We start from the raw sequence: 25,084 nt of genomic DNA, 5'->3' as shown, positions 1-25,084 counted from the left end.
CATGCAATATCCCAATTAAATTCCTTCCAAGCTTGATTTTGTTTGATCTACTAATCAAGACACCAATGCCATATGCCACTGACATGTTTAGTGAACTCTTGACAAATTAATTCCTTCTTTTGGACAGTGGAATTGATTTTCTTCCTCCTGGCATGGGAAGAAAGATTCATCACCTGAGAATGCCACAGAAATTAGCAGCAAAGTCAACCGCATGGGAGGCGGAGGGTATGCCGAGGTAAGTTGCCTTTTAAACAAAGACCAACTTAGTGTCAGTGTGCTACTGATTGCAAAGTATTTCTACACATATCATGAATAGGATGGACAGACTTCAAGACTTGCTGCACTCCAGTAAAACTACCAAAAGAATAACTATGCTTTTATATTGGCACATCCCATTCGGTAGCTTGATGTTCATATCTTGTTGACCACTGGTATTTGGGAGAGTTTGAAGGTCTTTCTATATATAAGCAGAGAACTATGTAGCTAACGCGCCCATCCTCCTGCATAGTTTCAAATATTAACTGGGAAGAAAAAAACTATATGCACAGAATATTGAAAAGAGGGAACAGAGTCTTTTGCTTCCTTTGCTGCATTTTACATTACGTCTGGTTGGAAAAGCCACATTCCAGGTGGCAGACTTCTCATGACAACACAGTTCTTCAGCCTGCTAGGGAAAGGTAACCTTAGTTATCTACAGGATGAAAGCAAGGTGAAGTTGTTTGCATATTTACACACTATGTACTTTACATAAGGTTTATACACTAGATAACCTATGTGAGAGTCATAGAATAAGGATGAGCAGAATGAGCTCCATGAATAATGTACACTCGTATTAAGGATAATTCAATCATTTAAGCTGAAGTAACTCGCCAGCAAGAAATTGCAGTTAGTTGAGTCTCTCTCTGTCCCCCTCCTGCAGTGCCAACCAGCAATCAGTAGACCAGCTAATTGGGTCATATTCCTTAAAATAGTTTGAGAGCCCTCTAGTGGAGATTTACTTCCCTTGCAGAAGTGATCAGAACACTGCCCGAGGAGCAGCAGCGTATGTAGAGTTAATAAACACAGCTTCAACTATGCCCACGTGAATTCCCAGTATGCTAAATGTTATCTAGAACACAAGAAACACTAGCCAGAATCTGAGAGGTACAGATGCCCACACCAGCCTCAGGTAGACCATGTGATCTCAACTCTGCAGCATCTGAAGCAGATTCTGAAGGCCCAGCATTTTACAGGAACCAGGATCCTAACATGCCAAAACTTTCAAGAAGCCCTAACAACTTTTGATAACTAGCTTTCCCATAATGATGGCTCCATGCATCAATCAAGTCAGCCTCGCTCCCTCAACAGCCAGCGTCCACCAAGTGCAAACTGTAAAATGAAAGATTTCAAATCACAAAAGGCTTGACTGGGGCTCAGACTGTGTGTGCGCGTGCAGGAGCATGAAAGGGAGTAAGCCAGCCCCTTTCTGAGGCTGTGCCTGTACTCCGAGCTAGGGGTGTGATTGCACTAGCGCTCATCGAGGTAGTGCGAGTATACATTGCAATGCAACCGTGGTAGCATGGGGAGCGACAGCAGAGGCACGGCTGAGCCGTGCCAAGTACAACCCCCAGCTCCTAGTGTAGACGTACCCTTAAAGTGCATGGGACAGAACTGGATCCTTGACTCTACTTTCCCTTCCCCATCTGCTGGCCAGAACAGCTGGCATGAACTGATAACAAATTACCATTCCCTTAGAGCAAGGAGAACGTCATTCCTCCCTGAGGCATAATTCCTTCCCCCTTTCTGCTGCTGGGGTGGGGCACCTATGCAATACGCAGAAGAGAGAGCAATGGTGGTAGCTCACCCTACATTTAAGCAGTTATCCATTTTTAAGATATCCCCTCACACACACATACTCTTAATTTAAATTAGTGCTGGACAAGATTTCCAGGATGTTCCTTTAGTGCTGCTTATCCAAACGTTTTCCTAGCTCCCTGGGCTGGACACCACGTGAGATCAAACAATGCTCATCTGGGGCACTCTCAGCCTACCACCCAAGGAACTTCACACTGTTTTCATCAGAACAGAGAGAGGTCCACTCCCCCTTACTCTAACTCCTAGCTCTGTGCGTGAAGCAATCTGGCCTTATGGATAGAGCACTGGACCCAGAGGCCTGGTCTACACTGGGCGGGGGCGGGCAATCAATCTAAGATACGCAACTTCAGCTATGAGAACAGTGTAGCTGAAGTCAACGTATCTTAGTTCGACTTACCTCCCATTCTCATGGTGCGGGGTCGATTGCCACAGCTCCTCCTTTGACTTTGCTTCCGCCTCTTGCCAAGCTGGAGTTCAGCAGTCGATGGGAGAGCGATTGGGGATCGATTTATCGCGTCTACATTACATGCGATGTCAATCCCCGATAGATCGATCACTACCCACCGATCCGGTGGGTAGTGTAGACGTACCCAGAGACTTGGGTTCTCTTCCTGCCTCTGCTGCTCGGTGTCTCAGGGAGAGTCATTTCCACTCTGTGCCTCAGTTTCCCTTTCTGTAAAATGGGGATAACCACTTTTGTCTTTTGACATCTGCCAGTGGAAATGGCTATAGGAGTTAGGTATTCTTCTAATCTCCAACTTCAACAATTAAGCTAGTAAGCTGACTTCTAGGAGCTCACGTCAAAGTTTTAATGAGTCTCCATCTATCAGAATCCAGAGATAAGCGTCATTGGTCAACAAATAAATTCCTGTCATTTCTTCAATAGATTGGCACATTGTCAGGCTGAGCTTTCCCAGCATGAGTTATCTGATGTTCTGCTATTGAGGGATGATTTTAAAATATATTGGTATTTTCCAGAGCATTAACCTGGCAAAAGTTTAGGAAAATGGCAGCCTCACCTATTACTTAGAGCACTGGACTGGGACGCAGAAGATCTGGAGTCCATTCCCAACTCTGCCACTGACTTGCTGGGTGACCTTGGTCACGTCATCTCTTTTTGCCACAATTTCCCTCTGTGAAATGGGGGTAATGACACTTATTTCCTTTGTAAAGTGCTTTGTGGTCTATGGATGTAAAGTGCTAGATAAGACCTAGGAATTATTACCATATATAAATGCTTTACAGTACAAAAATCAATCACTCAGGTTTGTTTGTTTTCCTGCCCCTCTCCACCACTTTTAAGATGGTTCTTCACCCACCTGTTTCAATCCCAATTTCTTCCATTATTCATTGCATTTGGCACAGATTTCAATAATGATGTATCTGTTATTTCTCCTACAGGCACATCTAGATGTGATAAGGTAATAATTGGAGATATACCAATCTCCTAGAACTGGAAGGGACCTTGAAAGGTCATTGAGTCCAGCCCTCTGCCTTCACTAGCAGGACCAATTTTTGCCCCAGATCCCTAAGTGGCCTCCTCAAGGATTGAACTCACAACCCTGGGTTTAGCAGGCCAATGCTCAAACCACTGAGCTAGCCCTCCCCCAGTGGCTCTCTGTGTGCCAGTGGAGAACAGGGCACATTGCGACAGAACACAGAACCAGACTCTCTTTGCCCGCAAGAGCTTAAAATCTAAATAGAGAAGACAGACACGGGAAGTACTTTTCTCCCTATTTTACTGATGGGGAACTAAGGCAAAGAGATTAGGAGTATATCCGCACTGGAATTGCATGCATCATTTCCAGATCTGATTGAGCTAGCGCACTGAAAATAGCAGTGTAGCTGCTGCCCCAAGTACATACACCGCTACCTCGATATAACACCACCCGACATAACACGAATTCGGATATAACGCAGTAAAGCAGCGCTCGGGGGGGGGGGCTGCGCACTCCGGTGGATCAAAGCAAGTTCAATATAACACGTTTCACCTATAACATGGTAAGATTTTTTGGCTCCCAAGGACAGTGTGATATGGAGGTAGAGGTGTATCTAGAGTCTTGGACAGGATCATACCCTGGGAACCTAGCCCGAGCCATCACCTGTGCTGCCGCAGCCACGCTGCTGTTTTTTAAGTGCTACCTGGGTCAGTTTGCACAGGTATGACTTCTTGAGCTAAGAATTACACCTCCAACTCCAGGGTAGGACTTAAAGCTACGTACCCAAGGGGTTGGGTGGGATTGCACCGAGCCTCCATCCGTGCCACCACAGCCACACTGCTATTTTTAACCTACCAGTTTGAGCAGAGCTAGTGCACGTGTCTACATGAATGGGGAATCACACCCCGCCCCCAGATGCCGTGTAGGGAGTGGGCTGGGCTTCAGCGCAACTTCAACCAGCTGTCTACAGAGCTATTTTTAGAGCGCTAGTATCAACCTCACTAGCTTGAGTCTGTCAACCCAGGCTGGGAGGCTGACTCCCGTGGGCTTCTAAACACTGTGTAGACCAACTCTAACCGGCCGGGTCGACGCGGTGAGTTCGACTTCTCAGAGTTCGAACTATCGCGTCTGAGCTAGACACGATAGTTCGAACTCCGGAAGCGCTGCGGTCGACTCCGGTACTCCACCACGGCAAACGGCAGTGGCGGAGTCGACGGGGGAGCAGCGGAGTTCGACCCCGCCGCGTCTGGATGGGTGAGTAGTTCGAACTAGGGTACTTCGAATTCAGCTACGCTATTCACGTAGCTGAATTTGCGTACCCTAATTCGAACCCCCTTTTTAGTGTAGACCAGGCCTTAGTGACTTGCCCAAGGTCATCCAGGCAGTCTGTGGCAGAAGCATGATCCCCTGAGCCCAAGTCCAGTACTTTAACCTCAGGATCATCCTTCCTCTTAGGCTTGCCCATCCAATGGTTCTGTATATGTATATAGTTCAGGTGCCTTTACAAATAATTTGAGGATTACATTTTGTATTGATTTTCATAAAGAAAGAGACAATGAATGGTACAAAAAAACTAAATGATGTACAGCTTATATATGTTTCCAAATAATGCCCACTTCACAGGATCTCCAATAGAATTATGCAATTTTACAACTTACGAAAGCAACAAGACCAGACATAACAGGTTACAGTGGGGTCACATTAATAAAACATGAAAAAAAAACCAACCACATGAATAGGAGAGGAAGGGACTGAGGGGAGGATGCGAAAAAGAGGAGGGTCAGGTCGAATGGAGGTCTGGCATTCTTTGAGCCATCTCAACATTTTTATGCAAATGTATCTCCAAGTTCATATAATGGCTCTCTTTGGCTGCTAACTCAGACAGGTCCAAGTGAGGTTGAGCAAGATAAAGGCCTTAGCCCCACCCCCATGTTTGTCGGAGCTGTAACAAAATACATTTTTTAATATTTAGCTTTGCACATTTACTGATCTGATGATCTCGAACAAGTTTGCTTACCAAACCTTTGCAATTCACCCTCAAGACTTCTGGTATCCGCAGCTTAACAAAAATGGACTTTGAGCCGATGGCTATCAGTGTTCTAAATGATTAATACAAAACCATTAAGATATCAGAAGCTCCTTGAACTACTCATAGCAACAGAAGACACAGGGAATAGCTTGTGGGTTTTCACCTTAGAAGTATCTATATATTTTGTCAGAAGTTGCTGTGAGACGCTGTCTAAAAGAGTCCCACTATTTTTAGCAGTTCTTCTATCTATGGCATGGAAAGCAACTCAGAAAAGGAAAAGAAAGAATACCTCTAAGCTATGCCATCCAGTATTGTCTGGCCCAGTTCCCCGCAGGATTGTCAGATTCATTTTCTTTGTTCCCTAGCCGCACGCTGTGACCTAGAGAAATGAACTCTGGACCTTCTCTGGGGGAAGAGCTAACAGCAAACTGAACTTCTTAAAACAAAAACCGCAGACTATTTATTTCTTTATTGTTTTCACTCAATATCACCTGCTGGTGCTACATTCCCCCCCTCCCCGCAATATAAATTTGGTAGAGTGTTTAAAAAACAAAAAACCTACTTGCTTCCCCATTGGCATTGTGCTCGCTGTATTGTTGCAATATTACTGTACCTTTTCTCTTGGGTTAATATACTATTAATTTCATTGAGTGAATGGGGAGAAATTAAAAAGACTGGGACTTTTCAGCTTGGAAAAAAGACAACAAAGAGGGGATATGATAGAGGTTTATAAAATTGTGACCGGGTCACCAAAAGAAATTAACAGGCAGCAGATTTTAAACACAAAAGGAAGTACTTCAAACTATGCATAAGCAACCTGTGGAATTCATTGCCAGAGGATGTTGTGAAGTCCAAAACTATGAAAGGGTTCAAAAAAGAACTAGATAAATTCACTGAGAATAGGTCCTTCAGTGACTATTAGCCAAGACAGTCAGGGATGCAAGCCCAAGCTCTGGGTTTCCCTAGCTTCTGACTGCCAGAAGCTGGGGCTGGATGAAAGAGGATGTATCACTCAATGATTGACTGTTCTGTTCATTCCCTCTGGGGCACCTGGCACTGGCCACAGTTGGCACACAGGATACTGGGCTAGATGGACCTTTGGTCTGACCCAGTATGGCCATTCTTATGACCTCTGGTTCTTGTGTTATGTGAAGGGATAAATAACACTTCCTTATTCACTTTCTCCACACCAGTCATGATTTTATAGACCTCTGTCATATACCCCCTTAGTTGTCTCTTTTCTAATATGAAAAGTTCCAATCTTTTTAATCTCTCCTCATAGGGAAGCTGTCCCATGCCTCTAATCATTTTTGTTGCCCTCCTCTGTACCTTTTCCAGTTCTAAAGTATCTTTTTTTAAGATGGTGTGACCAGAACTGCAAGCCGTATTCAAGCTGAGCGCTTACCATGGATTTATACAGTGGCATTATGATATTTACTGTCTTCTTATCTATCCCTTTCCTCGTGGTTCCTAATATTATTAGCTTGTCCAAAGGCACACAAAGTCTGTAGCAAAGCAGACCTAGGTCTCCCAAGTCCCAGGCTAGTGGCTTAACGACAGGACAATCCTGCTGTGCTTGAGCTCAAGTTATTCCATTCTCAGACTGAGTGGACCTATTAAGTGTTTACTTCTCCAAGTCCTAATTGCCTAAATATTCTCAAAATACTGCTACTTCCAGCTCACACTCTACACCATGAAAATATGATGACAGAGTACAGCCATAACAGTGGCATGTAACTATTTCTAAACCACAGATCTCCAGACACCTCACCAAAACACAGTTTTTCCAATCTACCACCCCCACCCATCAAAAACCTATTGTTCACACCTACTAATAAGGTAATGGGAGGCATCTATTTATCAAGAAACATTGTGCCTTTAGATTATTAAGGGTATTTGGCAACATTTCATATCCTGTAATCAAATTCTAAATAGGATGTTCTAGTCAAATCTCTGAATACTCTATAGGGGAGAAAATCATGAATGGGTTGGCCTGTGTCCACTATAATTATTTTAGGACAGATTGTTTCAGAGATTTCAGGCTGAATTTTTCCCCACGCTCTGCCAACGAGAGAGCGCTCTTCTGGCAGCATAATTACTCCACCTCCGGGAGAGGCGGAAGCTGTGTCGGCAGGAGACACGCCCCCACCAACATAGCACTGGTGCGGACTGCACTTAAGCTGATGTAACTTATGTTATGCAGGGGGGTGAGAGGAGGTATCCGTGATCAGGACACAAGCCAGGCTATTTATCAGGCAGGCAGTATGTGACAGAACATTTAAACACATCAGTGTTTAATAAACAACAGGTAAATTGTTATCCAGATTAAGTTTTTGTTTGTACATTTCTCCCTAGATAAATAAATGAAGCTAAGTAGAGATGGGCTAAGCTCCAAATACATTTTTATCTAGAATACGGTAGCTGACTACCAGTCAGTAGGGCAAGTATTTTGCTGTCCAAGTTCTGTATGTCGATGAATGCTGACTTTTTAATGGTGACAAATATAAATCAGTTATTTGTTCTGCATCAGTCTTCAAATGTCAAATTTCTAAGTAGATGGTTAAACTCCAGGAATGTGCTGGATTTTCCCCACCCATGCCCCCATCAGCATTAGCAGCCAGTACTCATTGCAAGGGTAACAGAACTCACTAAGAAGAGTAATAACAACAACAACATATAATAATAATAACATAATTAAGCCAGGCCCAATGAGCAGTGGCAGCTATGTCAGTAGGAGAGTGTCTCTCGCCAACATAGCCCTGTCCACACCGGCGCTTCTGTCGGTAAAACATACGTCTCTCAGGGGTGTGTTTTTCTCACAGCCCTGAGCGACTTAAGTTATACTGACAAAAGTGCTAGCATAGGCACACCCTGAGTGTACTCATTCACAGTAACTGTTACAGCAAAGACAAGTCCTACATTCAAAGTTTTAACCCCGATACAAAAAAAAAATCTCTGCAGCTGTCTAAAAAAAAATATCTTTTTTTGCTTAGAAAATAAATGTACATGTTTGTTTGGTCTTCAGAGCTTTATGCTTTATTTTATCTAAATCATCTGTCTGGACTTTTGCAGTGTGATGTAGCCCTCTTTTTTCCCCCATACATCACCCTCAGCATCATCTCTCACACCAAAACACCATGCGTCAGTACTATGGTGCACTACAGGTAAGTACTGTTTCAGGTTTAAGAAATGTTATAGCTGGAGATGGTCCAAGACAGGAAGGTGGAAGGGAAATCATGAGAAAACATCTCCCCATTTTTTCCATCAAAATCTGAAATTTTGGCAAAAAATTGTCCTTGACGTTCCCAAAATGGTGACTAGTCGTATTTGTATTCCAATGCCACACTACTATGCAATACTGTTTCCTCAATGAAGAACATGTTCTCAACTATAATATGCATGCCACTGACTAGATATTGCTGGTTGGGTATGTTCCTAATCCTATATTCCATCACTTGATTTGTTTTCTGGGCATCCTTGAGAGATGATCAAAAGTATCAACAACTCACCTGAATAGTTTGAATAGTGTCCATAAGGTATTTTGTCCTGCTTCCTCCAATTATCACTAGCAAATATCCTTGGATTGTCCATAAAAAGGAATAACAAAGTTCAGTAGCCAAATGAGCTGTATCAACTAACCTTAGCAGGGGGTAGACAATGCTAGAACTACCTGGCAGTGTGGTGACATTCGCTCTCTGGAAGAAAGATGTGATCAAGGGGTATGAATAGGATGGGAGGGCTACAGAGATGGAAAGAGGCTTTGTGGCCTCAGGGATAGAGGGGAGTGGAAACAAATGGGTGGATCCCATTAAGAATGGAGGAAATGCCATTCTTGACAGGACCAATGGTACTTCTAGCTACTCTCCTGTCTTCAACAGCAGCCAGGACTGGTTAACTCAGAGAAAACTGTCATGGGACTGGAAGGGACCTTGAGAGGTCATCTAGTCCAGTCCCCTGCACTCATGGCAGGACTAAGTATTATCTAGACCATCCCTGACAGGTGTTTGTCTAACCTGCTCTTAAAAATCCCCAATGATGGAGATTCTGTAACCTCCCCATGGCAACTTATTCCAGTGCTTAACCACCCTGACAGTTAGGAAGTGTTTCCTAAAGGCCAACCTAAACCCCCTTTGCTGCAATTTAAGCCCATTGCTTCTTGTCCTATCCTCAGAGGTTAAGGGCAACAATTCTTCTCCCTCCTCCTTGTAACAAACAGTTTTCAAGTATGTAAAAGGTATGTCCCCTCTCAGTCTTCTCTTTTCCAGACTAAACAAACCCAGTCTTCTCAATCTTCCCTCACAGGTCATGTTTTCTAGACCTTTAATCATTTTTGTTGCTCTTCTCTGGACTCTCTCCAATTTGGCCACATCTTTCCTGAAATGGGGCACCCAGAACTGGATACAATACTCCAGTTGAGGCCTAATAAACATGGAGTAGAGCAGAATAACTTCTCATGTCTTGCTAACAACACTCCTGCTAATACATCCCAGAATGATGTTTGCTTTTTGCAACAGTGTTACACTGTTGACTCATATTTAGCTTGTGGTCCACTATGACCCCTAGATCTCTTTCCACAGTACTCCTTCCTAGGCAGTCATTTCCCATTTTGTATGTGTGCAACTGATTGTTCCTTCCTAAGTGGAGCATTTTGCATTTGTCCTTATTGAACTTCATCCTATTTACTTCAAACCATTTCTCCAGTTTGTCCAGATCATTTTGAATTTTAATCCTATCCTCCAAAGCGCTTGCAACCCCTCCCAGCTTGGTATCATCCGCAAACTTTATAAGTGTTCTCTCTTGTTCCTTCCCTATTTTAGCCTCTGATCCTACTTCATTTTCACTGGCATTCACTATGTTAGACAGCCAATCACCACCAACCTTCTTGGTGAAAACTGAAACAAAGAAATCATTACGCACCTCTGCCATTTCCACATTTTCTGTTCTTGTTCCTCTCTCCCATTGAGTAACAGACCTATCCTGTCCTTGGTCTTCCTCTTGCTTCTAATGTATTTGTAGAATGTTTTCTTTTATGTCGCTAGCTAGTTTGATCTCGTGCCTTGTGCCTTGTGCCATTAGAAAGACCATTGTGCCTTGGTCTTTCTAATTTTGTCCTTACATGTTATTTGTTTATATTCATCCTTTGTAATTTGACCAATAGTGTCAGAATGGTCAAGATGTCTATGGAGGAATTTCCTTCATAGGCTCCACAAATAATTGTCTGGTTTTTGTCCTGAAGCATGCGAGATTTCTGTTGCTATACATTCTTATCCTAGCTGCTACAAATGGACCAGAATCAAATTTGACTATCAAGTGGAAGTGTGTAAACAAACATGCTCTGGCATTCAGCTAATGGAAAGAATATAAATATATCCCTGCTGTATTGTCATCAGAGGTTATGTATCTAATTCAATCTTTTCAGTTCTAAAACAAAAAAACCTAAGTCATTTTTCTTAAAATGTAGAAATCAAAGAATCAGCACTTCTGTTTCTGTAGAAAGCACTTGGAAAGGCAAATATTCATTAACTAAGTCAATAGTACTTAGCATTTTGATCAATATTTGAAACAGTTTTGTGGCTATAATGGCTCCTTTCTGCTGTATCTGTTAGTCTCAGCTGTTTGGTTGTAGAAGATTTGCTACTTGGGTGCTTCTGAGTCAGTCATATGACTTGTTAAAGAAAGTTATTAACAGGGCTCAGGTCTTTCCGCAATTGTGTCTGTGATGTCTTTTTGTAATTTAGTGAATCAACTACTCCCTTTTGCTATTTCTAAATGTGCTTTCCCATTTCTTTCTCGGCTTCAGTCCAGTTGCATGAGGGGAAAGAGAGAGCAGGTATATTTGTCTACCAGTGTAACAAATTCTGGGCAGAAGAATATTTTTTTAAAAAGTCTTCCGTTAAATATGGAATATCAGACATCCAAGTAAGTTTAAGGCTGAATTTAAAAAAAAAAAAAAGTCTACCGGTCAGTAATGGCAACATTAGCTAGGCTGCATTCCATATTTGCTTGTTTTACTGTATATATTTAATTACACACAACCAGCACCCCTAAAAAATTTTAAGATTATTGAAAGCTGATTCAACCCCGGAACAGGTCCATACTATGCACTGACTAACACAAGGGAGCTGAATTAAGGTTGCACAGACATCTTTAGTGCTGGCATTTTCTAATTTGAGTGTTTGAGTTTGCAACATTAAGATGTACTTTTAACAGTTGTTGCTCTTTGTGTGCTTTGGTGTGTGGGTGTGTGGGTGTGTGTGTGTGTGTGTGTACCGTAGTTTCCTAGGCTTTTAAAAAAGCAAATTTGGGGGGAAAATCCATTATATTGATACCCCACATGGATCATCAGCAGGGCTGGAATTTTTGGATCCACACACAGTCCTCTGGCACTTGAGCTAATAGAGTCAGTAACAGATAGCAGTATTAGGTAGTCACTGGCTACGTGGGCCAGCATTAGAGGAGGCTGGTACACTTTGCCGATGGCTGGCAGTAAAGGAATGGGGAGTTCCATTCCAGGCTCTGGAGGAGTGTGTTCTAGAACAGGCACAGATTCCTTTGCCCATTTCCACCAAGTTTGACCCCTTCTGCCTCATCTCCTCCAGCCTTTCCTTGACCAAGTCCTGTCTCCTCTTCACTCTCCCCCCTTCTTTATCCTAGTCTCAACTATTCAGGCTTCTCATTCCAGTCCCAGCTCTCCCCCTCTGGGCTCCTTGTCCCAATCTCAGTCTCCCACCACCATTCTCAGTCCCAGTCTCCTTGCCCGGCCCTTCCCAGTCCTTTCCCACCCCCCAGCTCCTTGACCAGCCAGTTCCAGTTCCCCAGACCCCCTTATAATTTCAACAGTATCTAGAGTTTCTAGCTAAGATCAGGGCCTCATCCAGGAACTGTACAAACTCATAGTAAGAGACAGTCCCTGCCCGCCCCCAAATTACAATTTAATAGACAAGAGAGAGGGAAGTGGCCTTTTACATGCTGTGTGACCTTTGGCAAATCATGTCACCTCTTTGTGCATCAAACTGGGACTAGAACCCAGGTCTTCTGATCACATCAGTGTCCTGTGCACTAAACTAACTGCCCTTTGGCAAGGTACAGTCTTCGCTTTTTTAACTGCAAAGAAAACAAGCTCTGAACAATAACACGGATACATTGGAGAATACAGAAAAAAGTGGTGGTAATTAATTGCAGAGTGATTTACTCTGCACAAGTCCTGCTGCATCTCTCATTTTGCCTACCATACTCAGTGCTTGGAAATCCTGTGTGTGTTATCCTGTTGAGGATAATATGCACAGAGCTTGAAGGTCCTTCTTATGTTTCAATGGTTCCTTATTGGTATTTTCACCAACTATAAATCGGGTGTGCTAAAAACTTTTTGGTTTAGTGTGGCTCCTTAATAGAAAGAAATTGAAATCATCATTCAATTTCTGTATCCAGCACCCAGATACTACGGCAACCGATGCAATTGGAAATGCCTAAGATAGATGGATAAGATTCTTAATAAGGTTTGTCAGAAATTGGGATTGTCTGAGGTTGCTTTGTACCCAGCTGGATTAATTTAGGCTGTGGAGGATACTTTTACATGATCAGAGCATTGGAGGTCACTAGAAATTTCCTTGCATCAAAAAGGGATGAGTTAGCTTATGGCCTGAACAAGAAGGCAGATTTGTCTGACAGTCTAGAGGGATTTATCATTTACTTTTCATCTACAGTGGTTAAAGTGGTACATTTCCCATTTGAATTCCCCCTTCTGATTCAAAGGCCAATTGTCAGGAATTCTCTGTTAGATTTCTGCAATTATGAGCTGTTCTTTAGCATAAGTTAGTTTGCTCTTTCAAAGAATAGGGGCTTGAGCCTAACGAACGTTAATATACAGCAGAGAGAGCGCAATATGGCAGGAAGTCTCACACACACATTCAGCAGGTGTACTGGCAACACCTGAAGGGCAATGAGAACTTCACATCCTGCTGCGCAGGATGAGCTAGGGACACTGTCAGCATCTTGTTTCATAGGCAATGGGGAGAACAGGATTGCCTGCATTGCCCTCAACATGTTCATAACAATGGTAGCTCTGCATTAGGACAATGATTATAACCAAATATCATGCTTCAGGGCTTCAGCTGCTGTCCTGCAGGGGTCAGGAAGGAATATTTTCCCACTATGTACAACTGGCCAAAAGTATGCTGGGATTTTTCTCACCTTCCTCTGAAGCAAAAATTGGCCATAGCTGGAGCCAGGGCACCAGATGAAGTGGATCAGTGCTCTGAGAGGTACAGAGAATCCTGTCATGGGGCACATTACATGTCAATCTGGGTGTATAATTCCCATCATGAAGAGACATAGCTGTGCTAGCTTTCATTGGGCTAGCCCATTGAAAATAGATTGTAGCCACAGTGGGGCAAACAGTGGTACAGGTTTGCCAATCCTAGTATGATCCCAACCAAGATCTTAGGCAGTATTTGGGCAGCTAGCTCCTCCCACCACTCACGTGCTAGCTCACTCAGAGATAAGGAGAAATACCTGCCCTGAGCTGGGAATCACCGCCCCCCCAGCTCCAAGTGTAGATGTACCTTTAGATGTTGTGTCTTGCTCATGTGCTCAGGGTAACACTGACCACCGGGGTTGGGGTGGAATTTTCTGCCAGGTGAGACTGAAAAGGGACCTCGGAGGAGGCCGGAGGGAGAAAGACTGTCACCTTCCTTTTCAGAGTGGGGTATGGATCACCTGAGCATGTCTCACTTAACCAATTCCCTGCCATTTGTAGAGATCTCAGGCACTGGTAACACCTCAGCCTCTCCTGCCTGTGGCAGGGGAATGAAATGCTTGAGTCTAACTCAAGTCAGTCGGCTCAATATAGGCCATTACATTTCACCCAGATACCCCTGTGTTATACAGGAGGTCAGATTAGATGATCTAGTGATCCTTTCTGGTCGTAAAACTATGAAACTAGTGCACATGGATCCTAAAGCACAAAAAAGAGCATGTTGGGAGGACAGTAAGTGGACTGGTCAGTGGTACAGAAACTGTATCTCCGAACCTCTCCAATTTATCAACAAACTTCTGGAACTGTGGTCACTAGAACTGGACACGGAATTCCAGTAGCGGTCACATCAGGCATATTTAAAGCTAAAAATAACCTCTACGCCTATAGTGAATAGAAAACTCTTCTCTTCCTGGATCCACCCTACTTATCAGTTGAGGGGAAGCACTTACCCTAAAGTATACAGAGACCATAATATTTTGCACTTCCATGTCTCCTTTCCTCCGAGTGTCTCCAAGAACTTTCAAATATCAATTAAACCTACCTCTGCAGCGAATTAAATAGCAATAGAGAAGTGACTCATATAAAGTCACACAATAAGTCAATGATAGAAACTGGAACTCCTGAGTCCTGTGCTCTACCCAAGATGCAGCATTGACTTCAATGAGCCGTGGATCAGGCCTCGAATGCTTCCTGTGCTCCGCAAGTACTTACCTATGATTGGGACTCCTTTGCACAAGGAGCACAGAGGGTGGGGGTAATAGTCCTTGTAGGCTCTCCCGCCTACACTCTCACTTTTTATGCCATGGATGGAAATTCAGCTGTCCTTCTGAATGGATCTCTATTCATCTGGGAACACAGGTTACTTAGTTCCAAAAGCTCAAGTCTCAATGTAGATATTAAGAGCATATCTACGAAGTCTTCACTGAGCAGATAAAGCTGTGCAATGGAAAAGGGGAAAGTTCATCTTTCACATTTTTCTGGACCAAACCAAAACAGGGATCCAAACATTGGTTGCCTCATTAAACCAGATGTAAAGAAAACGGAATTTTTGTGTGAAGTTATCATTCATCCACTTATATTTGCCTAGAATCCATGACTACATAAGAATATGATAAAATGTTTCCATCTTCCTTTGCTTTTAGGCAGGATAATGCTTCTAAGTGGAAAATAGAATATATTTGTGCCTAGATTAGAAAATGGAAAACTAAAACAAATTTAACGTGACAAATACGATAGGAAGCTAGAGTGCAAACAAATTACTCTCATCTTCATCCCTCCACTCCTAAAAGTGGTTTAGCGAAACTGTTTTAAAACGCAAAGTAGCACTTCTTTGTTTCTGTGAGAGAAGAGACAGCTTAAGGAATGTGTGAAAAGACAGGTGCAGAAGTTCTCCACAGTTCTCCTCAAGAGCTTTGAAGACTCGGGCAGCTACCGTTAATATTACTCCCCACTAGGGAAACAAAACACCAGTGCAATGAAGCAAGGTGTCATTTAATAACAAAACGTCCATAGAATTTCTTTAGGGATTTCTTGAGGATGAAGTATTAGCGCAGAAGGGCACCCTAATTATAATCAAACCCTAAATATATCATACCACTACAAAGTTAGACGGGAGGGAGGAAAGAACTACAGGATGCCTACTGTGTATGAGGATGGAATATTCCTTTTACTGTGTGAACCTGGATGTATGAGCTCATAACTAGGGCAGGTGGAGAATTGCTTGTTGAAAGTTGGTTTTTCAGTGAAAGAAGAATTTTCATAGAAACTTTCCTTGAAAACATCTGATCTTTCGTCAGAAAACCAGAGACTCCTGAAAACTGGAAAGTTTTCATATTTGGTCAATTTTCAGCCAAAAAGATTACATTTCTCAGTTGCAAGTCTGGTTTTCATAGACTCACAGAACTGGGAGGGACCTCAAGAGGTCATCTAGTCTAGTCCCCTGCACTCATGGCAGGACTAAATATTATCTAGACCATCCCTGACAGGTGTTTGTCTAACCTGCTCTTAAAAATCCCCAATGATGGAGATTCCACAACCTCTCTAGGCAATTTATTTCAGTGCTTAACCACCCTGGTAGTTAGGAAGTGTTTCCTAAAGGCCAACCTAAACCCCCTTTGCTGCAATTTAAGACCATTGCTTCTTGTCCTATCCTCAGAGGTTAAGAACAATAATTCTTCTCCCTCCTCCTTGGAGCAACCTTTTACATACATGAAAACTGTTATGCCCCCTCTCAGTCTTCTCTTTTCCAGACTAAACAAACCCAATTTTCTCAATCTTCCCTCATAGGTCATGTTTTCTAGACCTTTAATCATTTCTGTTGCTCTTCTCTGGACTCTCTCCAATTTGTTCAAGTCTTTCCTGAAATGTGGTGCCGAGAACTGGACACAATACTCCAGCTGAGGCCTAATCAGTGCGGAGTAGAGCGGAAGAATTACTTCTTGTGTCTTGCTTACAACAACTGCTGCTAATACATCCCAGAATGATGGTTTGGGTTTTGTTTTGTTTTTTTGCAATAGTGTTACACTGTTGTCTCATATTTAGCTTGTGGTCCACTACGACCCCCAGATCCATTTCTGCAGTCATTTCCCATTCTGTATGTTTATTTTGATTACCACAAACAGCAATGGAAAATCCCCCAACATTTTCCAAGAAAAAAAAATCCTGCCAGCTGTAATCATCACAGCCAGCATGTCACATCAGTCCTGCAGGAGCATATGTAGCATTACTTGCTCCGGTGGTGCAAAGGGGCCATAAAGCTGCCTTTACAAGCCAACAGAGGATTCCCCTAACATGGAGGGAGGGCTGAGTCTCATAAGCCAAAATGGCCCTTCGAGCAATAGGCAGCCGGGTGCAACTTAAAATAGTCCTGAGACAGTTGCATTGGTGGCTTAATCTTCCCCCAATAAGCCCCAGAATCAGGGGGCCATTCACCTCCCTTTGCCCCTCCCACCATCCTGGAATCCTACACTATGCAGATCTTCCCCAGAATCAAGAAAAGGGTCTCACCTCTCTAAAACAAGGCATCACTAGCACCCAATACCCTGAGAGCACATGCAGTTAGGTCCAGACAGGATGGAAAAAGGATAATAATGTTTTTCAGTCTAGGTAAAACAATGAATGTTTAGTCCGGAATGTGCACTATTTTCTGGTGCATCACACGTATATAGTGCTCTCAGTCCTGAAGGACACACACTGCACTTTACCCATAGGCTTGATCGCTGCAACTCGTATCTAGCAACGAAGCGTAACAGCCTGAAAACCCCGCACTGTTACGGAGTGCAGGAGCCTTTCTGCTTAGCAACACAAGTCACCATGGCTACATCAGCCCAGTGCTCTGCTCTCCACACTGGCTCCCGACGAAAGAGAGTCCAGATCAAGGTCTCTTTTTCAACATTCAAAGCCCTCCAACAAGACTGGCCCTTGCTATGTGAGAGATCACCTTTCACTCTGCAGCTGTGACCTCGCAGAATAGCTGCATTTTACTCATACTACAAAACTCTCAACAAATAGCAGGAGACTCATGAGTAAGGCTATGTTTCAGTCCCAGGTATTTTTAGTAAAGTCATGGACAGGTCATGGGCAGTAAACAAAAATTCACGGTGTGTGATCTGTCCATGACTGCTACTATATACCCGACTAAATCTTGGGGTGGGGGTGGCTTAGGGATGCCATGGGCATGGTCAGCACATGGCCCAGGACTCCTGCTGGTACTGGGGGAGGGCAGCAGTGCATGGCCCAGCTGGGACTCCCGCTGGTGCTGGCAGGCAGCAACGTGCAACCCAGGATCCCCACTGGTGCTGAGGAGGTTTAGGGGAGGCATCAGGCTCCCTACCCGGCTCCATGCCTTCCCGGAAGTGGGGACATCCCCTTCGCTCAGCTCCTAGGTGGAGGCATGGCCAGGCAGCGCTGCGCGCTGCCTCTGCCCAGAGCGCTGGCTTCACAGCTCCCATTGGCTGGGAACTGCAGCCAATGGGAGCTGTGGAGGTGGTGCCTGCAGGTGGAGGCAGCACACAAAGCTGCCTGGCCACGCCTCTGCCTAGAAGCTGAGCGAGGGGGGTGTCACCCCCCCGCCCTGAGGTAAGTGCCACCAAGAGCCCACCTCATCTCATTCTGTGCCCAACCCCCACTCCATCCCACACCCAAATTCCTGCTGCTGCTGAGGGAGGGAGCGTGATGGCCCGAGACTGCCCCAGCATCAGCCTGTGCGACTGGCATAGCGACTGCTTGAGCTGCCTCTGGGACAGGCGCATGGGCCGCTGCAGAAGTCACAGAATGTCACGGAATCCGTGACTTCCATGACCTCCGTGACAAACTCACAGCCTTAATCCGGAGCACAGAAGACAGAACCTTCACAAGGGGTGGAGGAGCCAGGGGGAGAAATTTGCTTTTGCAAATCAGAAAGACTACTAACCTCACAGCATTCACAGAGCTAAATGCAAAAACTCATATCTCCAGCTTTTCCACAGAGGGGAAAAAAAAAAGATTGTTGTACCTTTTTTCACCAGTGAAATGGGGCATTCTCTGGAGTAGAACACAGCAGCTTTACACAACATTACACAGAAGCTTTTAAGGCAGGAAATAAAGACATACTGTATCTGAACTGAAGTTGCAGGGAAATTTGCTTAGGCAGAGTGTGGTCAAACCAACATAGAATGACCAACTCTCCAGAGTTAACACCCTTGCTCTCATAGGTACAATTGTGGGATTTTTGATGATCACATTTGTGTTCTGATTCAACAGAGATTATGGCTAGGATTCACGAAGTTGGACCACTTTTTTGTTCTGGGTTTATATAGCACAATGTGGTCTTGGCCAATGCAATATAAATATATACATGATAATTGCACACGTGTAACCTTAAGCATGTGGATCATCCAAATGACTAAAGTTATGTGAGTAAGTACAAGTACATTCCTGTTTGGAGGTCTGTGCTGGGGTAATAAAATAGTACATTGTTTTTGTTTGTTTTTGCAGGGGCAGATAACTTTTCAATGACAGCTCAAATGTTGTTGAAAATAACCTGCGTAAGTGAATTAAGAAGCTGCATATTGTAGCACATTCATTCCTAGGTACATGTTTCAGCAATTAGCTAGAACAGTAAGCCTTTGGCATCTTGTATCCGAGTATAATCTGTACAATAGGTTGGTGTGAGCATCATAGCAATTTCTGGCATTGTTGTCATGGACCATAGCCCTGTAATCCTGTGGAGATACTTACCTGAGAATTTGTCATTTTTATTAAACCCACGAGCCAGGCTGATGTAATAGTATTCCTGACATTAGCTAAATAAAGGATATTAAGTATATATTGTCTAGCAAAATATTCCTTTGGCCATAAGATGGAATCAGCAGTGCTGTTGTCTGCTGCTAGTCTGGGAAACTCATCTGGGAAAAACTGCCCCATTAACATGTCAGCAAAGTCCCATCTCCCAGGGCTTATTTCATAATAATTGTGACCATCATGCACAGCCCCCTACCCTTCTCCCTCCCACTTCCTCACTACTGCAGGAGGGAGATGATCTCTGCCATAATATTTCTGAATGTTTCAGTGCACTTAGAAATACGACACCACTGATATGTAAAAGTGAATGTGTTTTAATGAATGGACATCTCAGGAGAACTAGCCATCAGGACTGGGTCTCCGTAAAGAGGGGATACTCCAAAGGCTAAGTGAAAGTGACACTAACTACCGGTACAGCAGGACAATAGCTATAGATATCCTTGAAAAAAAGAACAAAAAGACACCTGTCTGGGATCTGTGACCTGGACTCTGACCAGGGGAAAAGGAGATCGCTTGGGACCTGCCATGTAAGATTCTTCAGAAATCTTTCAGATGACCAGCCACAGAGCACTGTCGTGTAAGAGTTTCAGATGCCTTAAGCAAGCCTTTAGGCGCTATTATGAATTCATGTCATTTCAGCCCAGGCACAAAGTGTACTCACCCTGCCCTTTGTGGTGATAATGAAAGTTAATTTACTTCTTTGTCAAAAGGAAGTGGAATGAGGAGAGAGTAGAATGTTGCAATTTTAGGGTGTCCCAGGGTCAATTTACCACTAGGGGTACCTGCTCCTGGCCCACTCTGGGGATTAGCTCCTTCCAGGTGCTGTGCCTACCTCTGGTGGTCTCTGCAGCCATCTCTGAAACTCCAGCTGCTCCTTCTTCATGACTTGGCCCTCCTGCTGGGTCACTATGCGTGTTTCCTCCTTCCATGGTACCAAACTATCCCAGGCAGTCCTCTCTCTGCTGCTTGGTCTGTGGCACTTCTCCAGCAACTGGTAGGGGAACATGGCTCTCCTATGCCAGGATCCAGTCCAGGGGCCCGCCTAGTAGCAACCAAGGTCTGCCCCGTCCCATACTTTTCCCCGAGCCTTTCCAGCTTTCCCTCCGCTCCAGGTTTGACAGGCCTCTATAATCCAAAACACGCCTCCCTTCTCCAGAAAAGGGTTGTGGACTCCTTCCTTGAGGCCACTCTGAGCTACTGGGCTTAATCCCCGCTCCCTGGAGGAGGAGCCAGGTGTAGCCTGGGGAGTTAATTGGTCCAGCTAGCCACCGTAACCCCTCCGGGGCTTGTGTGGTAGAGACACCCCATCACATAGGGCCTTATCCAAAGCCCACTGAAATCAAAGGAGTCTTTCCATTGACTTCAGCAGACATTGGATCTAGCCCTTAAGCTTTACAATTGGTTTAGGTCTGGATTAACAATGCTTTCCACATCTGTGTTTATTCTTCAAGGCAGGTTTGTATTTATGCCTACCTTTTATTTTATGACTCTCTCTCTCTCTCTCTATATATATATATATATAGTTGTAAAATTGCTAATTAAATATTTTCCTCTGATTGGTTGTCAGAACCATTATCCACCCCAGGCTCTGACTGGCACCTGGGTGCGGGGGAGTGAATGTTATTTGCAACCCTGGGAAACCGTAAAATCCTGTGGGGTTACATCCTAATTCACATAGTGTAATGAATTTATAAACTACAATATGCCTTTTCCCAGCATTACATCTGCAGCCAAAAGTGTCCTGTTTTCATTATGCACAGAGACATAATACAATTTAAAGACTTTCCTTAGGCAAATAATCTCAGCAAATTCCCCTGCTGTTGACAAAACTATGGTAGAACTTAGTTCATTACAAGGAGAAATATCCTGTTTGTCCACTGCATTCAGTGTGCACAGTGGAAAGCGGTTTCATAAATGTGCTGCATTTGATGGGATTAGCTTGTACCACAGAACAAAATAAGATTTATTTGTCTCCTTTCCTACCTAATCTATTTTGGTCCTAATCCAGATATTTGTGATTTGATTGCTTCTTCCAACACTTGCTCATAGCCACAAGAATACAGCATCCCACCTTTAGCTGAAACGGAAGAGATCACCTTATGGCCAATGTCAATGCCTGTTTTTATCTATGGATAGGACATAAAATTTAGTATCGCAATTATTAGATCTTGTGCAGTTGTTTTTGGTCCCTAGATGTGACCATCATTCTCAAAGCCCAAAACCAACTTATTTAATACATCAGATTCATAACATGACTCTACTAATCAATAGATTGACATGTGGCTGTCATAAACAAACTTCTAAATAAAATGATGGGTGAAGGCAACCCAAGAAAAGATTCGCCACTTTTGTTTTCCAAACTGTCAATGTCTATCATGCCATGCTGTGCTGCATACTGAGACAAAATTTGCAGTATGTAGCAAATGTGTTTATTTTCAGTCTTCTGTACAGAATTTCTATTCTTAAATGAAATGCGTTTCATCAAGTCATCTATGAACAAAATGAATTCTGTCGACATTCCCATTACTTCTGGGGACAGAATGATCTTTTTAAAATAAAAAAAATCAACATAGTTTGTGGAGACATTTCTTTGAGCAAAGTAAAAGCACAACTAATTTTGTCTGCAGAATGGAAATAGAGATTTGAGTTGGTTAGAGGAAGGGGCAGACAGAACTCACTTAGGCAGAAAATGCCAATTTGCTTGTTACTCTAGAACTATGATTTCAAAACAGCATTCTACTACTCAGTGAGCATACTTCACTGATGAGCTGGATGGGCGTACGTGCCCTTCGTTAACAGGGCTAAAGAAAATCTCAGCTCTATTTGCAACCAAAGTCAATATCCCATTTCCTTGCAAATGGGACTTTGAAAGTATAAAGTGATGTATCCCAGTATAAACCGATCAGTTAAAAAGGAATACGTAGCTAGGGATCTGCTTCTGCATCAGCCAGCCGGGGTGAGTGGAAAGAACCCCATTCCACACACGGCATTTTGGGGGGACGGCGGGAGCCAGTTAAGAATGTTGCCATCCCTTCCCAAAAATCTTAAAGCCAGTCTTGGGCGGAGAGGGGCAGTTGTGGTTGGCAGATACCAAGTACGTTTTGGGGAGAGACTGTAAGAAAAGGATGCAAAAATGTTCATGTGCCCAGTCCACAATGCTAACAAGCAGAACTGATTGTCATGCGTTCAGCCTTCCCTGGGCTGGACTTGATCTGGCCAAGGATGACTCAGGCAGTTGCTGTAGTACAGGGGGGAGAGATAGCTCAGTGGTTTGAGCATTGGTCTGCTAAACCCAGGGTTGTGAGTTCAATCCTTGAGGAGGCCACTTAGGGATCTGGGGCAAAAAATTGGTCCTGCTAGTGAAGGCAGGGGGCTGGACTCGATAACCTTTTGAGGTCCCTTCCAGTTCTAGGAGATTGGTATATCTCCAATTATTACCTATTACATGTGTACCACCTCCTCCACACCCCCACTCTATCTTTCCATGGCAGCTGCTGTAAGGGGAATGCCATTTCTGCAGCTTACACCAGCACTGCGAAGAGTACCCCACAGGAGTCCATTTCCACCACTCAAACTCCTCTGCACCCTGCGCACAGCTGGTCCAGCAGCACACCAAGAAGGGGAGAGACGGCGGGACCAAACTGCTGCACTGAGTGAGAGTCTGCTGCAACTCCTCTGAGCAGCCCCAGGTAAGGTGCTGTCTTAGGCAGACCACCACAGGATCATTCTTGTTGAGATATTCGTGGTCATGTAGTTGCAAACGAATCTCTAGGACATGTTTAGAGACAAAATAAAATCTGTTAGTGATCCTATTTCCTAACATTTTATTTAGCTTGCCTTTTACTGCTCTCCTTTGCACTCGAGTAAATACAGAATAGCTCCATTGATCTCAGCCACTCCAGATTTACACTGGGGTAATGGAAAACAGAGTTTTGAACCAACGGACTAACTTTACCAGGAGGGATCCCTTCTAAAAGTGAGAGAGTAGTTGAGTCTCCAGGCCCTTTGATCCTTTGTGCTTCATTTGCCAACAACCAACCGTACATGTCAGTTGTACAGAGGGTGCCTGTAATGTGGGCACTTGTCCATATGTAACTGAACTGAGACTACTAAATTCATTCTGTATTAAGTCCAATGCCCCTGAAACCTAATATGCTATTGCTTCTTTGCCAAGCAGTAACAGATGGCAGGCCTTGCAAAGTCAGCTTCCCATTGCAGGAGAAATTAGGGATGCGGAATTTGGGTATATACTTAGTACAACTTGGTTTATTTAACTGTATATACCAGTCCTGGAACAGAGATGGTCACAAACAGCATTCTGAAATAGTCTCATTCAAGAATAGCAGTCCAAACACCAAGGAGCCAATCTACCTCAAGAACCAATTAAGAGATTAAGGCAGAGAGTGAACTCCCTTGCTGCTTGCCAGAGCTCCCTTAAAGAATCTAAATCAGAAAGCCAAACATGGTATTTTCTTCTAAGGCTAAACACTTCCTTTCACATGATAAGAAAGAATGTGAACGGCTATAACAGCACCATCTGATGATCCTGGCCATAACAATACTCAGAAGAGACCAGATTCTTCATTAATTCAGTTTAAACCCAGAGTAGCTTCATTAATTCCAGGAGGGTTATTTTGGGTCTACACCAAGGTAATTGAGAGCAGAATGTGACCCTTAATCAGCGCATCATTAAAAATCTCTCTCAACTATCTAGGCCACAGTCCTATCAAGATTTATTCATGTGTTTAACTTCAAGCATAGGAGTCACATCATTGAATTCATTGAGTTAAGGTTGTACACAAGTCTTTGCAGAATCAGGGCCTAAAAGTGACCATGACAGAGCTTTTGAAGATCCATGTGTAATTTATCAATTCCATTTGCAAGAGTTTTTCATGATTGCTTTCTCCTTTAGTAGAGGATAGTAACCAATCTTGTCCTTGGACTTCCTCCTTATAACACCTCCAAACCCAGGCAGGCTGCTCCTATTCTCATTGAACTAAATGGCCAATATCACATAGACCTTAATGGCAGCAGGAGTAGGCTGATTATTTCGTATGCAGTTGGTAAAATCTGAAATATTTCCAAATTTGAGCTAATACAACACTGGATCAGACATGACACACAAAAATAAGGAAGTGTGTCAATGATGTGAGGAATCTTTGGTTTTGAGTAGGAACAGTTTATGGCGGATCAGATTCTCTCATGCTTGCTGATGCTGAGTAGTATCTCACTTTGCAAGTAGCAATTGAAGTTAGTGGTCTAGTGGACAGGGCATGGGATGGGGACTCAGTAGATCTGGATTCTATTCTGGGCTCTACCACTGACCTGCTGCGTCATCTTGAGCAAATCACTTGACTTTTCTGTGCCTCTCCTCTCTCCCACCCCACCCCGTCCTCGGTCTGTCTTGGTTATTTGGACTGTAAGCTCTTTAGGGCAAGGACCGTTCCTTACCACTTGTACGTACAGCACCTAGCGCAATGAGGGCCTGATCTTGGCTGGGGCTTCTAGGCACCACTGTTATTTAAGTAATAGCTAGCATTAATAGCACTCAGAGAGCACATGATTGTTCAGTGGGAGCAAAGCCACCATAACCTAGCCCCAAATGAGAACACAGGATTTGCCATAGTTGCAGCTTCAGGATTAAGCTGTATTAGCAGAACTGTCCAGAGCAGGAGAAGCATATAAAGCAGCATCCCGCACTGATGCTGCCTCATTTTCATAAGATCT

This window comes from Mauremys mutica, chromosome 6, assembly GCF_020497125.1.
Source record: "Mauremys mutica isolate MM-2020 ecotype Southern chromosome 6, ASM2049712v1, whole genome shotgun sequence".
Lineage (NCBI taxonomy): Eukaryota > Metazoa > Chordata > Testudines > Geoemydidae > Mauremys > Mauremys mutica.
This window is presented reverse-complemented; position numbering follows the sequence as displayed.